The sequence below is a fragment of the Pogonomyrmex barbatus genome, unplaced genomic scaffold (assembly GCF_055798465.1).
Source record: "Pogonomyrmex barbatus isolate J1 unplaced genomic scaffold, ASM5579846v1 scaffold10, whole genome shotgun sequence".
NCBI classification, from domain to species: Eukaryota; Metazoa; Arthropoda; class Insecta; order Hymenoptera; family Formicidae; genus Pogonomyrmex; species Pogonomyrmex barbatus.
Genome location: NW_028297099.1, coordinates 3,584,636 through 3,598,819, shown reverse-complemented (window position 1 = coordinate 3,598,819; position 14,184 = coordinate 3,584,636). Strand labels below are relative to the sequence as shown.

Below are 14,184 nucleotides of genomic sequence, written 5' to 3'. Positions count from 1 at the left end.
CGTACGCGATATCACTGGCAATGATAGAAAAATGAGAAATCTGTGTTTCCTCGATGCGATGACCGGTATGCCGTTACGACCAGTTTTAATAAACGCGATAAAGCGAACTATTTGCGACTGCGGACTGCAATAATTCATAATGTCCGCGCGCGCGCGCGCGCGCGCGCGGCAGTGCCTCTCCGGCAAACGGCATAAAAATTCTACGCGCGTTCCTGCCCGCGTCATCGGAATGTTAAGCCGTATTCTTCCGCTTAAAAGCATCGCCGCGATGTTCCTGACAATAACGTCAAGACCTCTCTCTGTGATATTACCGTACTAATAGCGGCGAGTCCGTTGCACCTCCGCGAGTAACAGTACACCTTTGATGCGCCTGCATCACGCCAGGCTGCAATCCGCGCGCGAGGTGCGCCCCACGCCGCGCATCGAGCGCGAACGTACGGGCACAATGAGATCTCATTGAAATCGCTCCGGCTCGCGTATCGGATTCGATAACCGCATCGAGAGATTAGTATCGCCTTCCGTCTCGCGGCGATGACTCGATACTTCGCGCGGCCTCAAAAAGCGCGGGTCATCGCGTGGCTGCAGCGAAAACCGCGCAACCACGAGCCGCCCCGTCGCCGGCGCTGCTCGGAGGAATCGCGGGAGACCGGAGGAACCTGTCTGCCCGCAAAAATGCGAGCGCGTGCAGATAATGCCCAACGTGTATTACCGTTATTATGCCAGTCATTTACGTGCTGTGGAAACGATGTTTCTTCCCCGATGTCCCGCTAAATTCGCCCGTCGGCGAAATTCTACGAATACATTCGCGTAAATATCCGTCATGTGCGCGCGGCAAGGTAGAGGCCGACGTGCGTGAACATTAATATTCAGAATTGGGAGAACAGTAACAACACCCGTGTGTGATGTAAACGACGATCACGAGATAGCCAATCGGGAGATCCCATGGACAGACGGTCGCGATTCGCAAGGGTGAACACGACGGACAAGTCGCTGACACATTTTCAATTATATCGATTTATATTTAATTATACGCATGCAAGAGAAACGCACATGTTTTCTCGAGTAATAATTCCAATAATAAATATCCCACAGGGGTATATTTGATTCTTACAGCGTTTATCCATTTTCAAGCCATAAATTTGCAGCCCCACACACATACGAATATTAATAATTTTTTATGTGAAATTTAGTTTATTCGAAATGAAAATGTTAATAACGATCTAGTAAAAACTTTATTTTTTTATATAAGAAATTATTTCATAAATAAAGTGTAATAATAGAATTTGAAATCGTGATTTAGTTTGTATTTATAAAATATTCTTCGAGCGATACATCACTATAGTTTATCACTATAGTCTGCATGTTTAAAGAAAAACGATATTTTTTATGAGAGAATCTGGAATCCGTTAATATCCATTTTTGCACTTAAGGAATCTGCAATCAATAAGAGATTATTTCAATAACATTTGTGAACGGCTCATGTGCAAGAACGCCGACTAATATCGTTAGATAATTAAATCCGGGAGAGAAGGAGAGAGGTAGAAATAGAGATGGGAATCAGGAGTCGTTACGATCGTCCGCAATTGCCAATAATTGAAATTTGCAGTTGGAGAGACGCGGTAGTAACTACTAGTAATGTTTTAACGACACGAGAGAGGAAAGAAGGAAAGTGTTCACTTATGCGACAAAAACGGATTTTCCATGTCTCGACATTTCCTGTCAAGATTATAATCGTCGCGTGACAACTTGTCTGACCTGCTGGATTTGACTTAAGAACATCTTAAACTGTAAAGATTTTTCTCTAAACTGTAAAGATTTTTCTCTATCTACGAGTTCAGCCATCGATCGATATGTTCGACAAACCGGTTGTACGGTAATTGAAATATTATGTTGGTAAAAGTATAGATAAGTATCCGGTTTCTCCAGAAGATCTTCAGTGAACGAAAAATCGGAGATTATCTCCGATAAGATCCTCTAGGGTGGAGAACCAGGTTCTGTCATCCGCCATTTCATCGGCGCGAAGTGAAAACGCATTTGTTGGCGGCGTTTGCGCGTCGGGTGCCTCAAGTTAGCCGACGTTAAAGCGGAAATGCAACGGCGGCACCGTTGAAAGGGATGAGGTTGGGCGAAGAGAGGGGAGGGGGAGAGGGATAGGGGAAGAAGAGAAGCGCAGAGAAAGCTGAGCGGCAGAGAGAGGAAGGGCAGCTTAGGAGCGAGATAGATAGAGGCGCGAGCGTGCGAGAAAGAGGTAGGTGGAGTAAAAAGGCGACGAGAGAGATAGAGTGAGAAACGAGAAAACGTAGGAGGAAGGCGGTAGTCTCGATGTTCTCCTCCTCTTGGATCGCGGAGGGCGTATAGTAATGTTCGAGTTGGCAGACTCGGGGTCGAGTGGGGGTCTCTCCCTCCGTCTCTATCTGTCTCTCTCTGTCCTCCCTCTTTCGTCCTCCTCTCTCGTCCTCTCCTGCCGCCGTGTCTCTCTCCTCAACGTTACCTTTCCACCTGTTATGCGACGCCGTGCCATGCTGCGTTGGCACAGGTGTGCGCGACCGCGTAGCCAGCGACAGGGCCCGCACGCTCTCCTCGGTCTCCTCCGTCTCTAGTCTCCCACCTCTCCGACCTTTCTCTTCCACCTTTCCGTGTCTCGTTGTCTGTTTCTCTCCGCTTCTGTCCTCGTCTCCTTCTCTCTTTCTCCGTTTCCTCTTTATTCCACCGGCACCACCGGCTCGATTCCTGTCTTTCCCGGCGAACGAGCAGGCCGATCGCGCGTGGGCGGCGAGGATCGCGTTCCCCTCTACCCTGAAGCGCTTTCACGGTCCTATCTATATACGTTCGACTGCACCTGCAGCAGGGGTATACTGTCACGCCCAGTAGTTCGATCACAACCGACCTGCCGCACGCGGACTTTCTCCCCGAGACGCATTCTTCCTCGCCGCAGGCGATCCCGGAAAAATTGCACTTTCTCATATCTCGGCGCTCCGCTTATCACCGGACATGCGATTTTTGCGACACAATGAGGATGACGTGCTATCCGACGCGAAATCCAACCGCGAACAAATACTAACAGTTCAAAAAGGCATTTTCATTTCACCTGGTCAAAGATGTTTGAGTACACTCAGGCAGCACAGTCTCTTTGCGAACGAAATTTAACCCCCCTTCCCTCCCCCTCCCTCCTCGGGCATACGCAAAAAGCAAATTATCTCTTCTGTGTGTGGCAGACGCGTATATTTCTCTGAAATAAATTTTCGTTCCTCATAAATTACCAAGTTGCCAAACACGCGACGCAGCTGCGCGTGAAATTAGTACATTAACACGTTTCGCTGTACTACTTTTACATATTTTAATAAGAATTATGGTTAGCGCATATTACCAATACATACATTAACCGCGTGCGAAAATCTTCATCATACGCGATTCGAGAGAAAAAGTCGCGGTTGAAAATTTCACTTTTTAAAATCTAAACAAATCTGCTTATCTAAACAGACTTGTAACATTCGATAACGATATTTTGCGAAATTTTACTCGATCACATTAATTTAATTTCTCTGTCACCCTGTTTGAATATTATTATATGCTAGCAAATACGTATTTATATAACAAGTTAGTTTTGCCACATGCATACTTGATAATAAAATATGCTTTTAGAAGCGATCCAAGGAGATTTAAACGGCTGTAACATATAATAAAGTGTTTCAACAAAAAGAGAAGTACGATCAAAATTTGCATGTCGTGAAATGATTAACGATATAATTGTATTCGGGACATTCATTAAGTATCTCATTAGTCATTAGGATATACAGGAGAATATATGATTATGTAAATAACTGTCGACTTAATTATGATTTTTATTGACGATTCCAAGTCGCGATATGAAGCAACTTGTTTGTTAAATAACTTTCAGTTATCGATAAAAATTATATATAAATGCAATAATACATAAATACAGTGTATATAGCATCGAACGGTACAAGAATCCAGATATACAACGACTACGTTAACGTTTTTTTATAGTGCATCCATGCTGCAAAATCATATATTTGTATGCATTATTATTATTTCGCAATATTTATATACACATGTATTTATTACATATCTGTCGCACGACAATATCGTTATTACGTGCGACAACATGGTCCACAAAGGCGGGGCAAAACTGCACGAGGGCATCGCGTTTCGCGCATCAGGAGCGACAGGGGGGCGTGCGGTGTTCGGTACGGGGCGGACGCCTGCTGCCGTGTTCCATGGCTTGCATGTGGATGTCCATATCCGTTTGTCCATTTGCGTATCGGCCGACGCTTTATGGGAATTAGCAGTGTATTGTGGACCACCGGTGGGCGGGCTGTGTGTGCATCGGTGCACGAGACGCGACCGCAGGCACGGCCACCCCCGCGATCCGATGGCGGCGGGGATTGCGACGGGATAGCCGAAGGGATGGCCACAGAGATAAAGGGAGGAAGAGAGAAAGAGAGGTGGACGAGAGACACAACGGTTATGGACAGAGGAAATAAGAGGGAATTGCTCCCCGCATAGACTGGAGAGAGGGATGATTCTCTCTCTCTCTCTCTCTCTCTCTCTCTCTCTCTCTCTCTCTCTCTCTCTCTCTCTTTCTATGTACCACTGTTTGTCAATACGCAAGCGATATGATCACCAAGTATAATCACCGGCGGACCCGAGAGAGCGCTGGGCTTTCTGTCAATAGAATGCTACTTTGTGACCTCCCGCGCGCCATCGACCCCCCGCTTCCGCTCTTCTCCCTTTTCTACCCCCGTTGTCCAGCCGCTTATATATTGTATCAAACGCATCCGAGCGTCCGCCCTCTGAAGCACGTCGCCGCTCGTAAAATCCGTATCGACCACGAAGCCGGTAATGTGTACACGTATCCCGCACACATGTACGTGGAGGAAGGGAGAGGGATTCGTAGAAACATTCACGGAAAGCCCGTGGAATCTGCGTACGGGCGTTCCGTGCTGACGAACAAAAGTGTGCCCTCCGTTCTGTATATTTGCGTTGCGTAACATGCGTTTCTGTTGCCGTTACATGCATACAACCCCCGACTCTGTCTGTTTTTTTGCGCGCGAGTTCACATCGCGCGTGAACGGTTACAAAGAGAATCGCACGGTGATATCGCGACCATTGCGATCGGGAATCGCATGTATGCGCACGTAAAAACAAGAAACTTAATGAACAAAACCATTACTTCTGTGTTTATACGATAATTATGGTGCGCGAGCCGCCGCGCAACGCGTAATTAACGGTTGTTGCCGGCAACGGGGTGTTTAACAAACTGATTATCTCATTTTATTAGATATCTCCTTACGTATTAAGATGAAATACGTTTCGTTCGAGATAACGTTCGAGATACCTTAAAAACTTAATGTCGACACTCTATACTTAGAAGCAATTATTACGGATTACGAAAAAGCAATTATCACATTGAGAATGTCGCAGCTTGTAAAACTGATTCGGTTTGTATGACGAAATAAGATGTTAGTATATTACATAAAACATTACATAAAATACAAAACAGCACCATAATATGAAATAATATTTTACATAATTTTTCCAAAGAAAAATTTTTAAACACTTCCGAAAGAATTTATTTATCTTTATTTACTATATTTTATTTTATTTTTATATTTTTATTTTATTTTTTATTTTACATTTTAATCATATTTATTAGACATGATCTTAATATTTCATCGTCATCTTACTCACATATTACATACTTAACTGCCCGTCCTCATTGCACGCTTACATCTTGCTTGCATTATACCTCCTTCCGCAGTTTGCATTCTGCCTTTGCTAATGAAGCTTCCGCAAAGTGCACATTATCAGCGCGTCACAGTGATTTTTGCTGAGCGCAACTCGGTCCGCCGTTAAACAGGCTAAACGAGCACGGTCACATTTTCGCCCTTGCTTCTCCATCCGTTTTTCGAGCGAGAGATGCCGAGAGGTGCCTTAACGCGCATTCGCGTGCGAACATCTATCTTCCTTCCGTTTAGTCTATCCCCTGGACTCATCGTCGTCAGGCGGACAACCGAGCGGGAGGTCGTTCTGCCACGGCGACCCGGTGTATCTTTTCGAGCGATCAAAGAATTACCGTACTCGAGTGGTAGGCCGATGGTGTTTGCTGTTTGATCGTGGCGTAACAACGCATGACTTTGCGCATTACCTTACATCGCATCGCGCTGCTCTCCGAGGTCTCGGACGTTTGTGCCTGACAAAATTTGCATTACAACAAAAATGCCTTTCTACTCTATTGAATTGATCCATAGGAAGAAACAGAAATCATTTAGTCATTAAACTTAATTTAATATATTAAAATGTATTAAAATATATTAAGATATATTAAAATATATTAAAATATATATTAAATATATATTGAATATATATATTGAATAATTAATATATTTTAATGTACATTTTATATATTCAATATTTTAATATACATAAAATATATATTAAAATTCTTTAAATATTCTGAAAATAGAAAATATATTGAAAAAAAAAAAAGATTTTTTATTACTTTGACAAAATAATAATTTAATTATAAAGTGAATAATATATATTAATAGATTTTAAATATTTCCTTATAATCTTTTAATATACTTACTGTATCAAAATTCTATAGCTTATTATAAATTTGTTTCTTATTAATTAGATAGGAATTTTTAAATTTAGAATAGCGACCTGTATCTTAATAAAGCTTTTTTAAAATCAGTTTCGCTTGCACAAAGATATAAATATTACTGCAGCGTTAATTAATAATGTGTTAATGAGTTTCTTGTATTTATTCTTTCTTTTCTCTCTTTGCCATTTCCGTTCTACCATTGCAACTGTCTCTGTTGACTCTTTTCATCTCTGTTCTCATCTCTTCTTTTTTCTTTTTATCTTCCTTTTGCTAGCCAAGTTTTATTAATCTTTCTTCGACTAATCGTTCTATTTGTTTCATTCGTTCTCGGATTTATACGTCTTTTTTCTAGAGAGCGTCTTCTCGTCATGCACTAACATAAATAATTGCAACTAATCCTATTAAATGTATCGATTGACTCACTCAAATCATCTCTCTCTCTCTCTTTTTCTATTTTACTTCTATTTTATTTTTTGTACTCATAGCAACTTACTTTTACTCTTTCTTTATTTTTTATGACATGGCCGTCATTGGTTTTAAATAGAAATTTGAGTAGAACATTTAGAAGAGGACAATTACAATATTCCATATTATTATATTGTAAAAACCATATATTCATATATTCATATATATAATATATATTCATATTACGTTGACAAACACTGTATATCTCAGTCTTGAAAGAAATGCTATACTGAAAAGTTTTACACGTAACTGGAAGGATGCGTAGCGAATGGCAATGGTGTTTACGTTGGGACTAGAAAGCTCATGCGTAGTCAGCGTAAAAATTGAAAATGCCGATGCTGCAATAATTGAAGGTTTGAATCGAGTTTATTGGCGCCAAAAGCATTTGGTATCCGCTGAAATTGAATTACAGCTTGAAAAAAAAAAAAGAGAGACCGACACTTGTAACCCGGTGCGTTCTAGGTATCGAAAGCTGATCGAGGATCATCGGCGTAAAACGCGTTCAATCAGCTTCGTATACGTGCATTCGAACTCCCGGCATATCGGAAGTAATACTGCACTCCAAAAATCGACGATACGATTACGCTCCTACCTGTTTTCGTATTTTTTAACCGTAACTGCAGCGAGACCCGACCTGTTATTCAACGTCCGATTGAATGACTGTAACAAGGCATAACTTGTTTTAGTTTCCAATACTGCATATAGTTTCTCTTTTTTCTTTTTTCTCCTTTCCTCTTTTTCTCTCTTTCCCTCTCTCTCTTTCTCTTATATATTATAATACATATAATCTACATATGATCAATATTATTACCAACATAAATGTCACACTTGTCAATATCTCATTAATATATATATATTAACACATCGGGCGACTTTAACATCTAAAACCGTTATGGTTGGTAATCACATCTCGCAACGTAGCTCCATTCGTATTAACGCAACGACGACTATGATCGCGCGTTAAGTAAGGTTCTAATTAGTGTAAAAGTAATATACGCCGATGTACACATTGATAATTTCAAGTCGAGAAAAACCAGAAGTAAAAGGCGCTATCTTGAACTAGATATTTTTTTTTCTTCGAGCCACTTCATCATTTAATATTATTAGCACGCGCGTCGTATTATAATTTTACGTTTGAAAAATAATGAGCTTTGTCTCTGAAGATTTTTCGCTCACTTTCTAAGACGAGAAAGCGTCAATATTTCGAACACGTGATGCTGACGCCGCAATCTTTAGTCACGTATATCGTTAGTCACGTATCTGTAACATTAATTTTGACAAATTCATTTCCTTTTTATTTTCTAGTGATAAAAATATTAAATTTATCAAAGTCAATTAACTGAATAATAATCAATGGATATATCATACTATACTATAATTATTATAAATAAATAATCTTTATCCATTTCAATGTATTTCTTTTATATTCTTATTTTATTATTTGCTTTTTCGTAAAAAAATTTGTATCTATGGCATTTTTAACGGTTAAATATAGCAGCAACAAATATTCAAATTATAACTTTATTATTAAATATGCCATGTTTTTCTTGCGTATTATACCCGTGGGAATTGCTTATATGCTTTTAATTCTCCACTGAGTACTTCTAATCGGAACTGGTGACGGCTATTATATTAATTACGAAATAATTATGTCGTCGGACGAATGCTTTAAAATCACATCTTATACGAAGGGTATGAGAAATAGCAAGCGTTAATGCATCCACACGTTATCCGGACCACTCAACTGCGACATTACATGAACCCTCTTACGCTCTTCTCCTTGGCTGCTGCTACGCCAGCTTCTCAACCTCTGAATTTCCGTGGCGGGAGAGAAAGACCTTTCGTAATTATTTTCCTCATTAATGTGCCCCATTGTCCGCGCGCGTGACAGCGGTATGGGTAACTACCCTACCCGCATCTTAATTAAATCCACGCGTGAAACGAAGCGTCAATGTAAAGGCGAGATTTCGCGGATGCTTCGTGGTTAACGAGCGCGGTATGAGATCAACTTAATCATTGCAGATAATAATATCCGCGTTCGAGGAAGGTTTATTATATACGTCGTCAAGAATTTTAAACAAAAAAATAAAAAAATGTATCTAGAGTAATAATTAATATTATTATCCTCTCATTATAATCTTGTAATAAAAATAAGGATTTTTACAAAAACCTTTCTTCACGTGACAATGCTATTGTTAAAGGAATGCAGATGGAGGAATATGAGATAATTATCTTCGTCGGTTCTTCTTTTCGAGAAAAATCTTCGCCCTAAAAAGACGACGCACCGCGAATATTCGCGGATATTCGAGGGAATCGTCGCGCCTCCGCAGCCTCCGTCATTCTTATCTAACGGCCCCCACGTTAACGACACGGATTGTTAACTGAATCCGGGAGCTAGCATTGTTCGAGGGTACCGAGCGCGCAACAGTGGCCCATTGTATTCTCTCGGACACGTCCGTTGGCTCCTCTTCCTCTGTCTCCGATAGCTTTTTCTCTCGTCTCGCGATCCGTCACCGTCTCGCGACTGATTGTCTCTCGACTCCTCATTGTAACTTCATAACTCGCGCGTATCGTTCACGCCCGATTATCGGGCTTGTCTTCTCGGGCGAGTCTCGTATCTCCTTCCTCTCGTATTTCAATTTCGTTTGCCCTCGTCATTGCCAGAGCGTGTTTCGGTTGTCGGGGATATCGGTTCCCTTCGGAAACGAGCAGACGCGCCTTTAAGGTCTAAGCACGCGCGAAACCGCGGCCGCGGTGGCGGCAGCGGATATAATGCGCGTTTCGGCCACGGAGCCGAGAATAGTTCAAAGTAAATACCGTGCTGTGAGTGGTGCCTTCTAATCTTCTTCTCCTTCTTCTACGTGCGATACTCTGATTGCATTATGACCCGGCCTCGAACAGACGCGGATCCTCGAGAGAGTTATTCCATTCGATGATGCTGATGTAACGTGTGAGCGGGGGTATTGTCGCCGGTGGCAAGTGGCAATGTCTGGTTTAACCGACGTGAACAGTTGAACCGCGAACGATCACGTTTGAGTGCTCGGTGAACATCAGAGAACTTTTGACAATGCAGTGTCATAAAACTGTGGTGAACGGAAGGAACCAATTCTTTTACATAATGTAATTTTCACGCAACATAAATTTTTCTTTTTCCAAAAGTTGATGTCGGGTTTCTTACAAAATCAGACATTTTATATTTACAATTATATTTACAGTATCATAGTATATCAAGAAACAGTTTTCACGTTTATAAGATTATTTAATCTTCTTCTTTAAAAAAATAACAGATATTTTTTTAATTATTTCCAATTTACAACTTATCACTTTTTTGAAATGGAAAGCTAATTTTCTGAATTAAACTAGTCGTTTAAAGTTAGTTTTCTACAATCTTACTCAAGAAATGCTATCGATAATAGATTTACTTTTTTTTAAAAAAACTTTTTAATGTGTAAATATGTAGGAGTATATGTAGTATATGTAGGAGAAATCGTTTATACATAATTATCACGCATATTAAATAGCCCCGATATCTATTTAGAACCTGTAATACTTATAGCACTCTCGGAAGCAGTCGCATATTAAATAAAATAAAAGCGCGAACGGAGTAATTGAGCTCGCGCGACAATAGGCGGGGATTTTGGGGCCGCGATATTTGAATCTAGATATATCTCGCAGCGATCCCGAGGACTACAGAATGAAGTGGAAGTAGGTACCCGGCGGGCATTGAGTGCAGTTATACTTGTAACTTGGACGGCGACCCCGTGAGAGAGAGAAAGAGAGAGGAGAGCGGCCGCGAGCGATGCAGTAGTAAGAACTCTGCCGCGCGCGCGGATGTGAATGAGCCCCGCAGCTGCCACATTCCTATGTGCCATCACCGCAATTTCCTTCCATTTTCTTTACCCTCCTCCCCGAATATTCTGGTCCGGCCTCGCGACAGGGATCCACGTTGAATTGCGCTCGAGTTGGTGCGCAAATTCGCTCGAATTCGCGCTCCGTCATACGACACAATTTCATTGTGTCGACGCGATCTTGAACGAAGTGTAACAGTCAGGCAGTCTCAGGGAGTATTGCGTAAGTGTGCAACGTAACTGTCGCGAGAGCGAATTCTGGAACATCCGATGTTCCAGATGATCATGCCGCTGATGCAGTCATCTTTACGTCGAAACTAATATGCAATAATATATATGAAATATTATATCCACGCAGGATATTTCTGAAATTCAATTTATCGCTTAGAATTTTAATAAGTTTTAGAATTCTCTTATAATATTAATTATTTCTTAACATAACGATAGAAATAAATAATAAACTACGAAAAAGTTGTTAACTTTATATAAACATTTTATATTAAACATTTTATATACACAATATTACTAATGCGAAACGACTGCACAGAATAGTTAAACTTTAATTAAAATTATTTACAGTCGATTTTATCGGCGTCAATTAGCTTCAATCTCAATTAACATTTATTTTTTACTTACTCTCTTTCCTATTCGATTTTAAAAAGATACAAAAGATACATCCGTTGAGCTTAAGTTAATTGATGCAAGCGAGATCTAACTGATAGAAAAAAAAAATAGTTCGTATGAGTTAATGTGCGTTCGAATATAATGTGTGCAACAATAACGCCGGCTACGAAGTCTTATTGTCATAAATTAGTTCGTGAAGCTATCAATCCGTATTTTTGAGAATAGGGTCGGCGGTGGGCTTCGATTCGCGCGTATTTCTGGTGCGTCGCGCGTGTCGTCCGAATCTTTATTTCGGTTCTCACGTTTCGGTGGCGCATGCATGCATTGGAGCGCCGGGATAAATATTGCGTACTTCTGTGGAATGTGCAGAGAAATGCGGCGCAAAGATGCCGATATCAGCTTACGGTACACACGTCACATTACGTGGTGCGTGAACGGGCCTTTTTGAAGCACGCAAGTCTGCAACTTACTCGCCCCGATATGGATTCGGGTTATCTCACACTCTGTTTCATTACGATACTAAATGATCCTGAAACATATACTTCATCAAATTATACCAAAAAGTACGCGTAATTAAAGCGATTAAATCGTTTGACTTGATTTAAGTTAATTAAACGCGCGAAATAGCAAACGATAAATTAATAAATTATTTAATTTCCTTCTTCATTCTAATTCCGAGATATGTAGCATCTTTGTGTTATCCGTATGTTAAAAATGTGCTGTGATAATTGATTCTTTGTTATGCAATCTGTGCAATGTAATGTCTGCGGTTAAGTACAATATCGCAATTTATCGTATTGCACATCAATACGATATCTACATAAAATTATTCCGTTCAAATTTATATTCAAAAATATTCAATAATATGGCATTCAATTCTTTTGTAAACGAATTGCGAAAAATTTCATTTAACTCGATATCGGCTTAATCAAAGGATGTCTCCATGATTTTAATGATTGTCATTATCAACTATTGAATAGCCGACTTCCACGTCTTATAATTTTATGCGCATTCCTTCTTGGAATCCAAGAATAATTCGCTATGCTTCACTCGAATTCTAATGCGATGAATACAACAAACAGAGAGAAAACAGTACATATGCGAATAGATAATAAATTCTAAGTTAGCATTCGAAAACTTAATTTGCATGAAAGTTATATATACAACATTTATTTGCAAGAAAAAAATATTGATTGGCGGGTCATTTCGTCTATAATTTATATTTTTGAAAATTCAATAATATTTCGAAGATAATTTCCAATTGATATTTTTTCGTAAAAATTTCGTAAGCATGAATCAGCGGATTACAATCTTTCCTTTCCTTTTTCTTTGAACGAGACCTCGCTGTGCGTTTCCTCTTTGACAGCGGAAATCTTGCACAATCCACTCGCACGCGCACAATGCGCGTCGGCGGCGCGATGAATTAGAATTGCGGTTGCACCGCTCAGTTGGAAGAGGAGCAACGACGGGGTGCACCGTGGCACGTGCGTCGCGTTCTCGTATTATTCTCGATTCTCGAGTGGTCGGGGTCTGGGATCTCCCTGCGAAACGAGTGTCGAGCGCGGAAGAAGAAAGCGGATTGGAGCGAGCAGAAAGATACGCGTCGAGCGCGTACGAAACGAAAGAAAGAAAGGTCTTGTCTCGCATGTCCACCGCATAACATATATATATCCAAATATATATATATATATTTACAATTAATTAAAATCGACGAATGCAAGGAGGTTGCTTATTATATCTACCCCAATGACGACGAAAGACACAACCGGTCTGTACGGTAAGGTGCATAGTAAGCATTCGCGTATTGTTATAATTATCGATTTTCTTTCATCTCATTTCTCGGTATTCTTTATATTCATTCTATGCGCATTACTTTATCATGTTTCGATATTTCTCACCGAGATCATCAAGCAGCGGAAGTGTCGGGTCGTGATCGTGTAGACGAGCAAAGTTCGTTTTATTAAGAATTAATAGTTTTTCAAGTCAGATTCATAATGATTTAAAGTACATTATTTTAATTTTTAAAAAGTCGATAAAAAAAGATTAAAAAATATTTTTTCTACTTTTTCTTATATCACGGGACGCAAAATTTTTCTGATGTCATATTGTTCTAAAAAATATCTCATAGAAAAAAAACTTTATATATATAAATAAGATAATCATTGCTGTTATTGTATATTACTTATAAATTTATACTTATAAATTTTATGAAAAGAACAGTAAAATTATGTCATTCTGGATTATGTTTCATTTTTTTTTGCATTATCGCGGACATGATGATTTTTAGCCGCATCGAGACAACCGGTTGACTCAACTGCGCGGTATTAAAGACTCGCGAGGAAAATAATGTGCGGTTTTTAATCCGATGAAAACGATACTCCCTCATCTCACGAGCTTTAGGAACAGCGTTCCTAAAGCGTTGACACTGCTGTCGCAATATAAACCGATCGAGGTGTCGAAGTGCTACAGTGACAGTGTGTCACAGTTGTCGGCTGCCATGCGCTACAGATAGAGGGGTCGCTGAGGGATCTCCTCTCGAGAGGGGTGACCGTTGATGGGAATGCCGACGATAGAGACAAAGAGGAGAGCGTCAGACGGATAGAACAGTTTCTGTGGAAC

At 40.3% G+C, this 14,184-nt stretch overlaps 1 protein-coding gene across 9 annotated transcripts in view; it reads left to right on the top strand.

The window, feature by feature from the left end:
* The window catches only part of Sox102F (transcription factor Sox102F), a 236,738-nt gene that overhangs the window by 205,787 nt on the left and 16,767 nt on the right, over positions 1–14,184 (top strand). The window lies entirely within an intron of this gene.